The 15,997-nt window shown below is 48.4% G+C and overlaps 1 protein-coding gene across 7 annotated transcripts in view; it reads left to right on the forward strand.

Annotated features, from left to right (window-relative positions):
• Positions 1 to 15,997, forward strand: part of RALGPS2 (Ral GEF with PH domain and SH3 binding motif 2) — a 2,782,724-nt gene that overhangs the window by 547,041 nt on the left and 2,219,686 nt on the right. Inside the window, exon 1 of one of the 7 annotated variants that reach the window (XM_069641170.1) lies at positions 1,754 to 1,806. The exons of the other annotated variants lie outside the window; for them this stretch is intronic. The gene's annotated coding sequence lies outside the window, so the exon portion shown is untranslated. Of the gene's footprint in view, positions 1 to 1,753; positions 1,807 to 15,997 lie in introns of those variants that run through there. 7 annotated transcript variants of the gene reach the window in all.

Raw genomic sequence — 15,997 nt, forward strand, 5'->3', positions numbered from 1 at the left:
ATTCCAAAACCCAGGACATCTTGTCCACCCTCTCCTCCGCCCCCCCTCCTCTCCCCTCTCCGTCCTGACTTGCTGACTCTCCCTCAGCTACCCCCACCCTCTTTCTCCTGCTTTCCTCTTTTCTCCCTGGATGAGGTTGCTAGACAAGTCCGATCTATGAAAGCCTCATCTAAACAAGTCCATGCCTGTTCCTCTAAAACCATTAAGGACCACATTGATATCCTCGCTCCGGCCCTTGCTGATTTCTGTAACCATTCTTTTGCCTCTGGATCTTTCCCCTCCCCTCTGTAGCACTTCCTTGTGCATCCTCTCCTCATTAAACCCACAGCTGATCCCTCCTGTCCGGCTAACTATCGCCCAATTGCCTTACTTCCTTTTTGGGGAAGCTCCTGGAAAAGCTGGCCATCTCCCAGCTTAACCTTCATTCCGACTCGGTTGGCTCTCTCCATGACCACCAATCTGGATTCAGAGCTGCCAGAAGCACGGAAACTGCTCTCCTGAACATCCGTAAAGACCTGCTCTCCAACCTTGACTCTAACATTCCCTCTATCCTCATCCTACTTTATCTCCCCTCTGCTTTCGACAGGTTCAACCATACCATCCAGCTCCATCATCTCTGTGACAACCTGGGTATCAACAATCAGGTTCTGGCCTGGCTGACCTCTTTCCTTTCTGATCGACCCTCCCAGGTACAACTTCGGTCCTTCCCATCCTCTATCTCCCTCTCTACCTGTGGTGTTCCCTAGGGGTCTATCCTCTCGCCCCAGCTTTTCAACCAATACATGGCAAATCTCGCCTACTGCATTTCAATTTTCTGCTCAAACTTCCAGTGCTATGCAGATGATACCAAACTCATTTTCAGGCTTGCCTCAGACACCTCCTCTCCTTCCCTCATCTCTGATTGCCTAATCGCCATTAAAAATTGGTGTGCCGCCAATGATCTTTCTCTAAATGCCAACAAGATGGATATCCTCCTCATTGGTGCACCTTCTCCATCCTTTCCCCTCCCCTCACTCTCTGGCCGGCCTCCCTTGGCCCTCCTCCCCCTACGTGTGAGGCTAAGAATCTTGGGGTCATCTTTGACTCCACACTTTCCTTCTCCGCACACATCTGACGTCTCTAAAAAGTCACTGTCTCCAAAGTTCTGGTTCTCTCTAGGTTGGACTACTGTAATAGCCTCTTTCTAAATCTACCTGCCTCCACTTTCTGTCCTTTACAACTAATCCAGAACAGGACTGCAAGACTTGTCATTGGCCTCAAGCCCTGGGATCGTATCTCTCCAGCTCTGAAATCCCTTCATTGGCTCCCAGTGGATGCAAGGATTACATTTAAAACCCTCTGCGCTGTCCGGAAGGCCTTCTGGTGCTGGGTCAAAAATACCTTCAACTATCCCTCCGTAAATACCTCCCCTCTCGAGCCCTTCGCTCCTCTACTTCTAACTCCCTCAGGGTCAGTCGTTTTGCTAAGAAACGAGCTGAGGGCAGATCTGTCTTCGGCTGAGGCCACCCTTTGGAACAGCCTCCCGGCCACCATGAAACTTGACGGGAACCATCTCTGGTTCCGGAAACACCTCAAGACCTTCATGTTTGCTTCTGCCTTTGCCCCCCTCTACTGCTTCACCTCCATTATGAGGATCTCTTACTAGCGCTCAGTATGACCCCATGTGCTGGAACACCAGTCATGACCCAATTAGCAACACTACTAATCAAAATTCCCTTTACTCCTAGCAGACTAGGCTACTCAGCCCAATCTGGCACCCGGACTTGGGAGGACCAGCAACCAACTCTACCATCCTATTTGCATTTGGTAAGCTACATCACCCCCTTCTAGATACTCCTGTGTCTTAGAATTATGCATGGCCTCTGCCTGGAACTAACTAACCTTCCTTGTCTCCCCTTCTCTCTCCCCCTTGGTACTTTGTCTCCTTTATTTGAACTAACGATTCATTCTGCCTATGATGTTAATATGCATTAACTTAAACATGAATATCTTGCTGTATGTATTTTTAACCACCACCACTCACTGTCACCACTTATAATTACAACCAATGCATTACTGGTCGTATATTACGACAATGATTTCATGATATTGATATAAAACCTGGAAACAACATGTTATTATGATTACCAAACAATTACCCGTGAAGGATTATGTCGCACCAAATGTTTCTCAAATAATGTCACTGCACCCTGCACATCACTTATCCACTCACTCACCTCACAAATCACAGCCTTGAAAAAGACTTGACTTGAGTCGAAATGCGCATCGGCTGTTTGCACTCACCAATGTTGACCAACTGGCATTAATTGCCACACTGATGTTTTGGTTATGGTATATCAATATAAATAAAAAAACCACATGCACCAATAATTCTAAAACTAGACCTTGATTCAAAACAAAAGGCATAACTGCCAGAACTTGGACAATCGTATCCAGCCAGCGCCAACACGCATTCAACGGTTTGTCATCCCCAAAACCCTCCTCTACTAATCTGTTTTTCTCTCTAGGCACCGTGCACATAGCCACCCTCTGTCCTTCGGGCCCAGGTACCTGCTCACCCTGCCTCCCTCCCTCCTGTACTGCCTCCAGGCCAACCCTTGCACTGGGATATGTATCTGTACCCATACAGTCCACCATTCTTCTTCTGCACTTCTCAGATATACCCTATATGACTAATCATGCACTTGCCATTTGCTGGCTGCACTACCACTTTTCATTGCCTTTATTATTTATTTATTGCACTTATTAATTTCTGTTCTCTCCTCTGTTCCGCACTTTCCACTCCTCCCCCTTCCACGCATTTTTCCCCTTTCCCCTTATCCATGCACTTGCGCTTTCTTAATGTCACTGTGCCTAGTAAGATTCTTCTTTTTGTTCTCCCTTGTTCCTCTCCCTTTGCTTGGCCGCTCTCTGAAACATTTGTGTATGAGCGAGATATAAATAAAATATCATATCATGGCTACGTGTTGTGTTTGTAGGCATTGCTGCTCTGTACGAGGTTGAATTATTTGAATAGTGTAAGATAGAGCAAGATGAAGATAGGATTTGATTGGAGAAGGAAGGGGGGGATGGTTAGGTTAAAGGGATCCTTTATGGTTCAGGACTTTTTGTCCAGTGATGTTGATGTGTTTATCATCTTGGTTGAAGATGCTTCTTGCTGTTCCATTTTGGCGTAAAGGGTGTTGAGACCAACACAAATGAGTCCTTTTTTTGTGCTGGCCTACTGCACATTGGAAAGAAAGGGGAAACTGACCTGATAGTCTGATCTCAAATGGTCTATTCATGAGGAGTTGTGCATGGATGTGTGGCTTGTCAGTGTAATTTTGTGCAGTGGAATTTGTCTGATCTATGCTACTGAGAGTGGCTATCATTGGAACAGGATTTGTAAAGTGATTCTCCAGGATTGTTCACTTTTTTCAAGTGTGGAATTCAGGATTTTATCCTTTCATCCATTTATGCTTTGAAATGTAGGCAGTATGCCACATCTCCTCCCATGCTAAATTTAGTTCTCCAGCATTGGATCTTTCATAGATTCAGATGCTTGAATATTCCCCGTCGTCAGACTGGGAATCCTCGGTGATAAATTAAATAATAATAATAATAATTTTTTTTTAAAAATATATATATATATATATATATATATACACACTGCCACCTAGCAGTGCATGTACATAGCCCATTATAGCCTATGAGCCACTTCATTGTGTAGTCCCTCCACCTCACTTTGGTCCTTTATGGCCCCAGCCAATGAGGTGGCAGGGCTTAAGCTCCGCCCCCGGCAGCCATCTTCAGATTTTTCACCGCAGTCTATCAGACACAGGGAATCCTCAAGCTCTCTGAGCTTTTCCAAATTCTTTCTACTTTTGTGTGGAATATATTTGTAAAATATATTCCATCTTGTTCCCCTTCCTAGGGGCTTTCTTTCCAATTAACCTTGGTGGCAAAACTCAAAATCGTCGACTGAACTTCTCTTCAGAAATGGAGGCACCTCAGGCTGTCAGGAAGCCTTCCCTGTTCAGGGACTGCACGAGGTGCAAGAAGAAATTGGTTTACTACAAGGACCCCCACGAGCATTACATTTATTGTCTGTACCCACATGACATTAAAAAATGCGAGATTTGTAAAACTTTTTCCACCAAGACCCTTCATGACAGGCATAGAAGACTCCTTTCATACCTGGAATCCAGGGATCAATCTTCGGACGAAGAGTCTGTCAGAACAGCTCCTGTCCAATCCAGCACTCCATCTGAGAGGCAAACTTCAAAGAGAAGGGCCTCTTCAGTGGAAAGGAGTTCCTCTCCCAAATCCAAAAAGAGGAAGCTGGAATTGATACCCTTTCTGCCTCCAGTTAACCTTTCAAGCCAGAAAAAGGCAGCAAAATCTGCCTCCAGAGGTAAGGAGGAGTTCGCAAAAAACGGGGGGGGCAGTCGTCGGCGGGTAAACCGCCCACGAATGAAGGGAAAGGTAAAGGCCCGTCATCGGCCATACCGTCGACGAAACCAGCATCGACGACGCTTAAGACATCGTCGACAGTTAGATCATCGTCATCGGACATGTCGACCACGAAGTAATCGTCGACGAGCAAGAAACACCACTCGTCCACGAAACATTCATCCATGACGCAGTCGTCCACGGAGCACACTCCACATTCGTCAACGAAGCCCTCGTCGACGGGAAAATGTCAGTCGTCGACGACGAATCCCTCGTCGACTGGAAATTCTCAGTCGTCGACGGGAAAATCTCAGTCGACAGCGAAGCCCTCGTCGACGGGAAAATCTCAGTCGTCGACGAGAATAACACCATCCATAACGCCTTCAGAGGCACCGCAAATTTCGGCAGTTACAGAGGAATTACTGCCTCTTACTCTTGAAGCTCCTGTCATTACAAGCAATATCATTGAGAAGAATACTGTAACTGAACCTCTGGTACAGCAATTTTCACCTTTGGGGCACATGGCAGAACTTCCGGATATAATTCTTCAGGAAGAATTCTCTGATGCAGAAGTGGTAGAAGAGTCCATCGGTCCCTTACCGAAACAATACAGCCCTCCTTGGCACCCGTCCACGGGAGAATCCGAATATCCTCATGACCAGGTGCTCATGTTATCAGTGCAGAGGAATGTAGAAGAATTTTACAAACGGCAAAGGGAGAAGCAAGTTCCGATTAATCCCATTCCTAGAGAGTCATCCCCGATTCCAGGCACATCGGGTTGCTCTCCTTACAGGAGTAGACCGCAAAAACGGATGAGATCCCCTGCTCGAAGACCGAGGAGCAGCACCCACAGTGCTTCACCTACAAGAGTTCCGTCACCACAGTCATCGCACAGACCGCGATCTCCGGACGTAGATCCCACCATGGTACCGTCCACCATCTCGGTATCAGACTGGCAGGAGGATCCTTTTGGTGAATTTTCGGAACCAGAAGAAGGAGAAATAACTCAGGAGCCAGACGCACACAGTGATTGGGATGACTATGTCGTCGAGAAGCCCAGGAGGAGAGACTCGCCGGGCAAGGCCTCACCACCGGATGATCTCGTTTCTTTCCACACCATAATAGGTAAAGCCGCAGAACTGTTTAAAATTCAGGTTTCTTCGGAGGAAAGGCAATCAGTGCTCTATGAGCACAGGGACAAACGAAGGAGGACAGTGACCACGATTCCCCTCCTCGATACCATCTGGGATTCTGGATCCAAGATCCTATCTACGCCCTTATCGACTCCGGCGTTGGTGTCCAGGCCAGAAAAGAAATATAAAGCTCCGGATTCGGCACCGCTTTGTTTAAGGGGCCATACGAAACCGGACTCAGTTATTACAGTGGCGGCCAGAAAGAAACTCGCCAACCCCTCCTCACCTTTGTCGGCACCACCGGATAAGGACGGACGCAAATTGGAAGCCATGGGCAGGAAAGTTTCATCTTCTGCATCACTTACAATCAGAGCGGGTAATGCACTGGCCATGACCGCACGATTCGATCGCGAGCTTTGGCTCCGCATGTCTAACTTGGCGAAACAATTACCACCGGAGCTCCAGGAGGAGGCAAAATCCATTATCGCGGATGGTGAAGCAACATCGGATCACATGATCGACGCGGCAGTTGATGTGGCCGAATCAGGCTTCAGGCAGATGGCGCACGGTACAGTGCTCAGAAGGCAGGCCTGGATGAAGGCTACTAACTTTAGACCTGAAGTTCAGGCGCAGATTCTGGACATGCCATTTGACGGTCAAGATCTTTTTGGGAAAAAGATAGACGACCATTTGAAAGCAATCAAGACAGACACTGACACAGCCAGAGCCATCAGTTCTTTAAAGGACAAAAGTAAGGACCATCGGTCTTTTCGTCCCTTTAGAGGTTCATCTTCCAAATTCAGGGGATACAGTCGTTCCTCCTCCTCCTATGGTCAGAAAGCACAAGGCGGCACGTACCAAGGCAATAAATATCAGTCATCCAACAGATACGCCCATAGAGGCAGACGTGGCTCCGCCCAAGGGAAGTCGCAAGGAAAGCAGAACTGACGACCAATCTCCCCCCCCCCCTTCGCCACGCCCCGGTGGGGGGAAGGGTGAGCCAGTTTTTCCAGCGCTGGCGGTCAATTAAATCGGACAAATGGGTGTTACAGGTGATCCGAAAGGGTCACACCTTAGAATTTCTGGACCAACCTCCTTCCCTGCCTCCAACATCTCGCAGAGTGCATATGCTAAAACAGGTCATGTCCGAAGTGCAAAAACTGCTCCAGAAGGCAGCAGTAGAACCAGTTCCTTATTCTCAGAGGGGAAAAGGTTTTTACTCCCGATTCTTCCTCGTCCGAAAGAAAAACGGTCAATGGAGACCCATCTTGGACCTGAGGGCGCTCAACAAGTTCATCAAGCACATAACTTTCAAGATGGTGGCTCTACAAGGGGTGCTACCTTGGTAAACAAGCACAACTTCTTGGCCACTTTAGACTTGGAGGATGCTTATTTCCACATCCCGATCCATCCAGCACACAGGCAGTTCCTCAGGTTCACAGTGGGAGGGCTCCACTTTCAGTTTCAAGTGCTTCCGTTCAGCCTAAAATCGGCGCCAAGAGTTTTCACTAAATGCCTGGCACCGGTAGCGGCAAGTCTCAGGAGAGCAGGAACGGACGTTTTTCCATACCTGGACGATTGGCTGATAAAGGCAAGTTCAGCTGCAAAGGCTCGTTCGGCAGTGTCAAGGACGGTCAACCTCCTAAAAGAGTTAGGTTTCTCCATCAACCAGACGAAGTTCTGCCTCGTACCCAGCAAGGTAGCTCTCTTCCTGGGAGCCGAGCTAGACTCCAGCATTCCCAGAGTGAGACCATCCACAGAGAGAATAGCAGCGATTCTACGCTTAACTTCGAACTTCCTACAGAAAGAGACAACATCTGTGCGCTCTTACAAATCCCTATTGGGCATGATGTCATCATGCATATTCCTCATACCGAACTGCAGGCTTCGCATGAGGCCGGTTCAGGAAGCTCTGGACCACCAATGGAAACAAGCTTTCGGATGCTGGGAAGACATTGTCCAGGTTCCATCGACGTTGCACAAGGCCCTTCGATGGTGGAACGCTCCGAGGAATCTTCTACAGGGAATGCCGTTTCAAGCACCGACATCGACCCTCCTGCTGCGGACGGACGCTTCCTTATCAGGCTGGGGCGCTCATCTTGCAGGCCTCCAAACCAAGGGATCTTGGTCGGCACAAGAGTCCCAACTCCACATCAACGTGTTGGAGCTCAGGGCCGTAAGGTTGGCGCTGAAAGCCTTCCTACCGGTTATAGCTGGTCAAGTTCTTACAGTCCAGACAGACAACACAACCTCCATGCACTATACAAACAAGCAGGGAGGCACGAGGTCTCAGATTCTGTCGCAAGAAGCCCAACAGCTATGGGCATGGGCCTTGCGCTACGGGATACAGATCAGGGCAGAGCAGCTTCCAGGAGTGGACAATGTCCTAGCGGACAGATTAAGCAGAGAATACACAGCGTCACACGAGTGGGAGCTGGACGAAAAAGAAACCCAACGGATCTTTGCCTTATGGGGCCATCCGCAGATCGACCTTTTCGCCACCAGGAACAACAAAAAATGCAAGAGATTTGCGTCAAGATACCCCGAGCACCAATCGCTGGGAGACGCGTTCTCAGTGGATTGGTCGGGGAAGCTCCTCTATGCCTTCCCACCCATTCCCCTCATGTCGAGGGTACTTCGCAGGGTGAAAGAACAGGATTGTTCCTTGATTCTTATTGCACCCGATAGGGCACGGCAAGTCTGGTACCCGACGCTGAGACATCTATCCTGCAAAACCCCGATTCGTCTCAGATCACATCAATATCTACTGACACAACAGAACCGCAAGGTCCTCCATCACGACCTGAGGAGCCTGTCCCTCAAGGCATGGTTCCTGAGCAGCGTAAACTAATGCACCTAAAGTTACCATCAGAATGCTGGGATATCATCAGGGCCGCTAGAGCCCCGTCCACGCAACTCACCTACACCAGAAAATGGACCAGGTTTTCCAAATGGTGCGAGACCTCTGCGATCGATCCCCTCACGGCCTCGGTTGATCAAATTCTGCCTTACTTGTTGCACCTGGCTAAATCAGGGCTCTCACTGTCCTCTATCAAGGTCCATCTGTCAGCCATAGCGGCCTACACAGTAACCGCGGAGACGCAAGCCTTACTCTCCTTACCAGCGATCAAGATCTTCCTGAAAGGACTGATGCGTACTTATCCGCCTACACCTACACCAGTTCCGGACTGGAGCCTCAACACTGTCTTAACGGCCCTCATGCAACCTCCCTTCGAGCCCATACATAGATGCGATATGAAATTCTTGTCCTGGAAGACATCCTTCCTGGTAGCCATCACATCGGCCAGAAGGATCAGTGAGTTGCAAGCTTTGTCTTCGGAACCTCCGTTTACCTTGTTCCAGAAGGACCGCGTCATCTTAAGGCCTCACCCGAAGTTCCTCCCCAAGGTACTATCGGAGATGTCCTTCACTGAGCGCATTGTGTTACCAACCTTCTTCCAGAATCACGCTTCGGAAGCGGAAAGGACATTACACACTCTAGACGTTTCTAGGGTGTTGAAGTTTTACTTGCAAAGAACCAAGGAGTTCCGCTCCTCAAACCGGCTATTCATTTCTTTCTCTGGCCGTACAAAGGGCCAACATATATCCAAACAAAGTCTGGCACGCTGGGTATCGTCCTGCATCACCCACTGCCATCAGTTGAAAGGCGACCCTTTAACTAGACCGCCGTCTGCTCACTCCACCAGAGGAAGGGCGGCGTCAACAGCATTCCACGCAGGGGTGGCCTTGAAAGACATATGCAGAGCTGCCACGTGGAGCACTCTACATACTTTCGCGAAACACTACTGCCTGACTGAAGATACCAACAAAGAAACTGCAGTTGGACAGGCAGTGCTCCGCCATCTCTTTGTGTAAGGTAGGACCAGCCTCTTTTCCCACCTTTCCCGAAGTATGTAACCGTTGTGTTGCTGCATGGTAAAGGTTTGATCAGAAATATGTTTTTTCTGTAATTATGCATATCTGTTTATTATGGTGGCATGTTTTAACTGCTTGGTATTCTATTCAAGCATCTGAATCTATGAAAGATCCAATGCTGGAGAAGTCTTAGTTACTTACCTGTAACTGTATTTCTCCAGCATTGGTATCTTTCATAGATTCACATGCGCCCGCCCGCCTCCCCTGAGAGGCTGCTCCTATGCTCGGCATCCATCATACTGTAATCTCTACGGTTCAAAATTTGAAGATGGCTGCCGGGGGCGGAGCTTAAGCCCTGCCACCTCATTGCCTCATTGGCTGGGGCCATAAAGGACCAAAGTGAGGTGGAGGGACTACACAATGAAGTGGCTCATAGGCTATAATGGGCTATGTACATGCACTGCTAGGTGGCAGTGTGTGTGTGTATGCATGTGTGTGTGTATATATATATATATATATATATATATATATATATATATATATATATATATATATATATATATATATATATATATATATATATATATATATATATATATATATATATATATATATATATATTATTTAATTTATCACCGAGGATTCCCAGTCTGAAGACGGGGAATATTCAAGCATGTGAATCTATGAAAGATACCAATGCTGGAGAAATACAGTTACAGGTAAGTAACTAAGACTTTTACACCAAGATGCAGCTTTATACAAACTTGTCTTTGAAAAGCTAAATTAAGAATCTGTGTTTAAGACAGCAGACCTACCCAATCTATTTATAGAATTGTAGTAGACAAGAGTAGGAACCCCTCTCAAAGGGGATAATGGCTATAGCAGAGAATTACTATCTGCACATTTATTACAATGCCTTTCTGTATCCTATGGGGCTTATTATTTGCATCTCTTTTTTTCACCATAATATAATGCTCAATGTTAGAAAGAAGAAACGCTTCATGATACAATTGGTAATCTCTGCGACTATTTGACAAGTTAACAAACATCTACATAGTTCTACTTCTCCTGCATGGGGTCTGGCATGGATTCACATGCTCAGAATATTCCCCGTCGTCAGGCTGGGAATCCTCTGTAGAGAAAAAGATCAGTTTCGTTTCTGAAATGTCTTTCTCCTAATAACCAATCACTGGTCTCTGGGTCATACTGCCGCCAGCCAATGACTGCCCTCTACCTAAGGCCATCCTCTGGCAGCCATCTTCAGATTGTCACTGCACGTTCAAGTGTTGGGAGTCCTCGTGCTATAGCTTTTACTGAGTTTTGCGATTTTTCAAAGAGTTAAAACTCTTTTTTTCAGTCAATCAAGCCTCAAGCTCCACCGTTTCTACTTCCGATCAACAGGGACCCGTTCCGTTTTTTTCTACACCCCTCAAGGGCGAAGTTTTCATCGAGTTCCGCTTCTTGGAGGATTCCAGAAGATTCTTTGAGGCCTACCCCACGTGGACATAGCCCAGGAAAAAGGGAGCATGACACCCGGATCCAAGCTGTTCAGGAGCTGCCCTGGATGCGGATTGCATAATGTCTTCAAGGAGGACGAGCATTCTAGATGCATCTACTGCCTTCACGAAGACAAAACGCACGTGGAGAAGGACTGTGCGTTTTGCAAGAACATGTCGGAACGGACCATGAGGGATTGGCGGATCCGCCTCACCTACGCTTTTCCACCAACTCCTCTGATGAGGAAGGTGTTCAACAAGATGCACAGGTAATCGATGACGCTCATCCTAGTTGCTACTATGTGGGGGAGACAACCATGGTATCTGCACCTAAGCAAACTGGCAGTATGTGACCCCATCAAACTCCCGTGCCGGTACAACCTACTCTCTCAGCACGAGGGTCTAACAGTGCATCCTCAGCCCAACTCGATGAACCTGGCAGCATGGCTTCTTAAGTCATTGAGTGTGGACATCTCAATTTACCGCAGAGATGTGTGGATATCTTGAAAGAGTCAAGGAAACCTAACACAAGGCACTGTTACTTTGACAAATGGAAAAGATTCATTTGGTGCCAGAATAAGCAAATCAAGCCAGTTGATTGTACTCCTTCTAATGTCGTCGCCTATATGCTCCACCTATTGGATGCAAGGGTAGTGTTTAACTCGCTTAACGTGCACCTGCCGGCTTTATCAGCTTACATCACTTCCCTTAACAAGGTGTCATGGTGGAAAGTGCCAGTTGTCAAAGCATTTATGGAGGGGGTAAAGAGACTCCACCCTCCAATCTCTAACCCACCACCAGGGTGGGACCTTAATGTGGTACTTGCTAAGCTCATGGGTCCTCCCTTTGAGCTCATGCACAAATCTAGTCTCAAACACTTGACTTATAAAACTGCCTTCTTAGTAGCCATTACATCCGTAAGAAGGGTCAGCAAAATTCAAGCTCTGTCAGTACAGGATCCTTTATTTACAGTACATAAGGATAAACTGGTTTTACGCACTCACCCTAGGTTTTCACCTAAGTTAATTTCCAAATTCCATGTTAACCAGTCCATTGAGCTACCGGCTGCCTTCCAGGAACCCAAAAGCTCTTCTGAGGTGAAACTCCACACACTAGATGTGAGGAGAGCGGTCCTCTACTATGTAGACAAGACCAGGCCGCTAAGAAAGACAGATCAACTGTTCGTCTCCTTAGCTCTAGGCAGAGAAGGATATCGTGTCTCAAAGAATGCCATTTCTAGATGGATAGTCGGATGTATCCAACTGTGCTATTGCCTCTCAGATAAATCACTGCCTTTTACACCGAGGGGCCACTCTACAAGAGGTACTGGAGCCACTATGGCTTTCATTGCAAATGTACCCCTTGACAGCATTTGGAAAGCAGTTACATGGAGCTCTATTCACAGCTTTATTCAGCAATACTGCATTGACACTCATTCCAAGACAGATACTCAAGTGGGACAAGCGGTTCTAAGACATTTCTTTGCTCATGACCCTTCTCACATCCCACCTCCTTCTTCTAACACTGCTTGCTAATCTATGCATATTATGTGATCTAAGCAGATTCCACAAGTCTCAGAAGGGATACATTTGAGGGGATTGGGTCCTCCGACGTATTCCATATCTATGACAGTAATCACCACAGCTGTGCTGCTTCGGAAAATCTTCGCGTCTGCGTCCTGCGTCGATGACGTTGATACGCCGCCCTCGAGGACCTCCTCCGACGGCCGACGTCACTGGATGTTATAAGTAGGATGCACAACATAACACGCAGGCAGCCCTGGAAAGGACACAGAGGTCTATGAAATTCTGGGGAACGCTACCACTGGGGATGATGGGTAGAGCGGCCCTCTTGAAAATGGTGGTACTTCCACGCCTACTCAATTACCTTACGAACATCCCACTTAGGATCCCCAAGACCTTCTTAAGAAAGTTAAACTCAATATCAGGGTGCTTCTTGTGGGCTGGGGGCAGACGTAGAATCACCCTGAAAACCCTACAGAGAGACTACGAAGAAGGGGGCATTAGACTGCCCGACTTTGAGATGCATTATCTAGCAGAGCAGCTCCAGTTCGCAGTCAAGTGGCTAGGGGAGGATGAGACGATCGACACAATTATTTTGCAGCCAACACTAAAAATATATTATTTGAGAGAAATACTATGGCTGGACAAATCCCTACTTAAGACCCTGCCACGCCTGCTTGGCCTCGCAGTGGGGTTGTGGAACAGAGCGTGGAAGCTGCAGGGGTACAGGACCCCCAGTCGGCGCAGATCCCTCTCGCGGGACTGATGGGCACGGACACAAACACATTAGCAATCTACCGAACTGAGTGGGAAGGAAAAGATGTGGCACAAATTGGGGATCTGTGGAAAGAAGGGAGGTGGGCGGACTTCCAAGAAATGGCGGAGGAATTTGATATACATGAAGGCCAATTCATCCTCCATAACAGTATGATCCTCAAAATCAAGAAAAGATGGCCGGGATGGGAGGACCAGGAGGACACCATAAGGGAGCTAGACACGTGGTATGATATATCTGAGGGAACGCACACGACCTCCAGGTTATATGACCAGATGCTGCACGCCAGTAACAAGAAAGAACTTCAAATAAGACAGAGCTGGGAAGCGGAACTCCACAGGCCCTTTAGCGACCAGGAATGGAGCAGAGCGTTAAAATATCCAAAGAAAGTGTCCAGGAACGCAAGATTCAGACAGGCACAGCTGTACATGACTCACAGGGCGTACCTCACACCCAAGAGGATGAATAAAATGTATGAGGGAGATCAGAACAAATGCCCTCGATGCTCGGCTGACGAAGCAGACATGCTCCAAATGTTCTGGGCGTGCCCAACCATACAAACCTTCTGGGAGGGCATTAGAGCCAGAATAATAGACAGTGGATTCCAGATACAGATGGAGCACCCAGAGAGGTACTTGCTGGGCCTCTTCCCAAGAGGGGGCAGACACAGAACACATCTAGCTAAGATGAAAGACTTGATATGCATATTGGCCAAAAGATGGATAGCAATGGCCTGGAAAACAAAGGAAGGTCCGACCGTAGAGTCATGGTGGTCGGATCTCCGCAAGTGGACTTTGGCGGAAACCGCGGTGTGGATAAGAGCAGTGCAAAGAGGGGAAGGGGAAACAGCAGAGAAAATAGCAGCATGGAACTCTCTGGTTCAGGACTTATTTGGCCAAGAGGAGGGTGGTGGGGGAGATGAAGGCCTGGAGGAGGCGCGAGAACAATGATGGAGTTAAGACAGTCAAGCACGGGCACTTAACAAATGGACAGCATAAATGGGGGGTAGTACCTGCCCACACAAACAGCCGGTGACAAGATAGCAAGGCTGCCAGCAAGCGCCGAAGAAATGAACCCACTAAAAGAAATTCGTAGAAATGCCAACATGCCAGTTATGTTATGTGTTTGTATGTTGTATTTGTGTTTTTTTTTCCTTTCTATTTTCTTTGTCTTTTCTTGAAAAACAATAAAGATATTTTTTTTTAAAAAAGTAGGACGCACGACGCCCATAGCCTCAGTTCCGTTTTTTCCGCGAACGTGTTTGCTTCGGAGATCTCGGCGCGCCTCGACTCTTTGGAGTTCTTGTTCTTTCTCAGTTCTTCGAACCTGTTTCGTTTTGTGAAGTCTTTCTTCATGAAGATGTCTACCTCGTCTTCCACACCGCGTCCGGGCTTTAAGAAGTGCGGGGACTTTGGATCCAAGATGTCGGTTACATACTTGCACGATGCCTGCCTCTGGTGCCTCAGAGAGGCCCATGACATGGATGACTGTGTTGACTGCCAGTCGCTCACGTCAAAAGCCTTGCGGGAGCGCAAGAAGTTGTTATCGGTAGGTAAGGTGTCTAAGCCACAGAAGTCGAGGTCTGCGGGGCTTTCGACGGACAATTCGAGAGGCGACTCTCCGCATTGTTGTCGGAAGTCCAGTGGGTCTTGGTCCCGGAGTCGGTCCCGCCACTCCTCTGCCTCTTCAAGGCACTCCCGGAAGCACCGTCATCGGTCGCCTTCCCCGTCCTCAACCCAGGACTCCGCCCGCAGGCGGGTCGCTTATCCCTCCAAGCATGCGACGCCGGAGGAATGGACTTCCTTCGGGAAGAAAATGTTAGCGATTCTCGTATCGCAGGGCACTGGTCCGTCCGCGTCTCCGAGTGGGATCGGTTGAGAGACACCGCTCGCACTCCTTTGGGCTCGGGTGGTCGGCACGATTCGCGGGAGAGGTCCTGCTCGGCATATTCCTAAAGAGGATGAACGGGATGGTTTCCTTGCCATGGTTCAGGATGGCAAGGATGCCATGTGTGAGGCCGTTCAGTCGGGTTTGGACATGGGAGATTACTTCAGCCGGTCCATGGCGACGAGCACCGTGATATGCAGGTTTGCGTGGTTGCGGAAGTCGGGGTTTGCTCCTGATGTGTAGGCCCGGCTCCTCAACATGCCCTTTGATGGGGAACATCTTTTTGGCAGCAAGGCTGACGAGAGTCTTGAGAGGTTGCAGACCTCCAAAGCTGCAGCGAAGTCGTTGGGTGCTGCAGTTCGCCCACCTCCGCCTTTTCGTCCTAGGGGACAGCAATGGAGGGGAGGTTCCTTTCGTTATTATTCATCCTTCGGTAAAGCGAGATGAGCTGCCAGTCAAAGGGGCCACCGTAGGAGTGCCAGAGGTGGAAAACCAGGTACTTGAGGTGCAAAGGCCGCTCGGGCTGTTGACTCTTTGCCCTCAGGCAACGCCGCTGCAGCTCAGTCATGAGGCCATGCCCTATGGTTCGCCGGTTGGGGGAAGGCTGGCGCAGCATCTTGCCAAGTACGAATCAAGTACTGTTTGCTGAGTTTGCCGCCCGGTTTGCTGAGTTTAACGTGGTCCCGACTTTGCTGACTCCGAGGGATTTCGCTGAAGGCTCAAGCTCGTGAAAAATCTTGCCGACTGGAGGACGTCTCAAGCTGTTACACCAGTCTTTGCCTGACTTTCCAGGATCTAGGTGACTTTTTGTTTAACACCCCTTTCTAAGGACACGGTACCCACCAGCCTGGATTAGTAAGCGGGCGGTATAGGGTG

Source organism: Ambystoma mexicanum, chromosome 1q, assembly GCF_040938575.1.
Source record: "Ambystoma mexicanum isolate Mex_15411 chromosome 1q, UKY_AmexF1_1, whole genome shotgun sequence".
NCBI classification, from domain to species: domain Eukaryota; kingdom Metazoa; phylum Chordata; class Amphibia; order Caudata; family Ambystomatidae; genus Ambystoma; species Ambystoma mexicanum.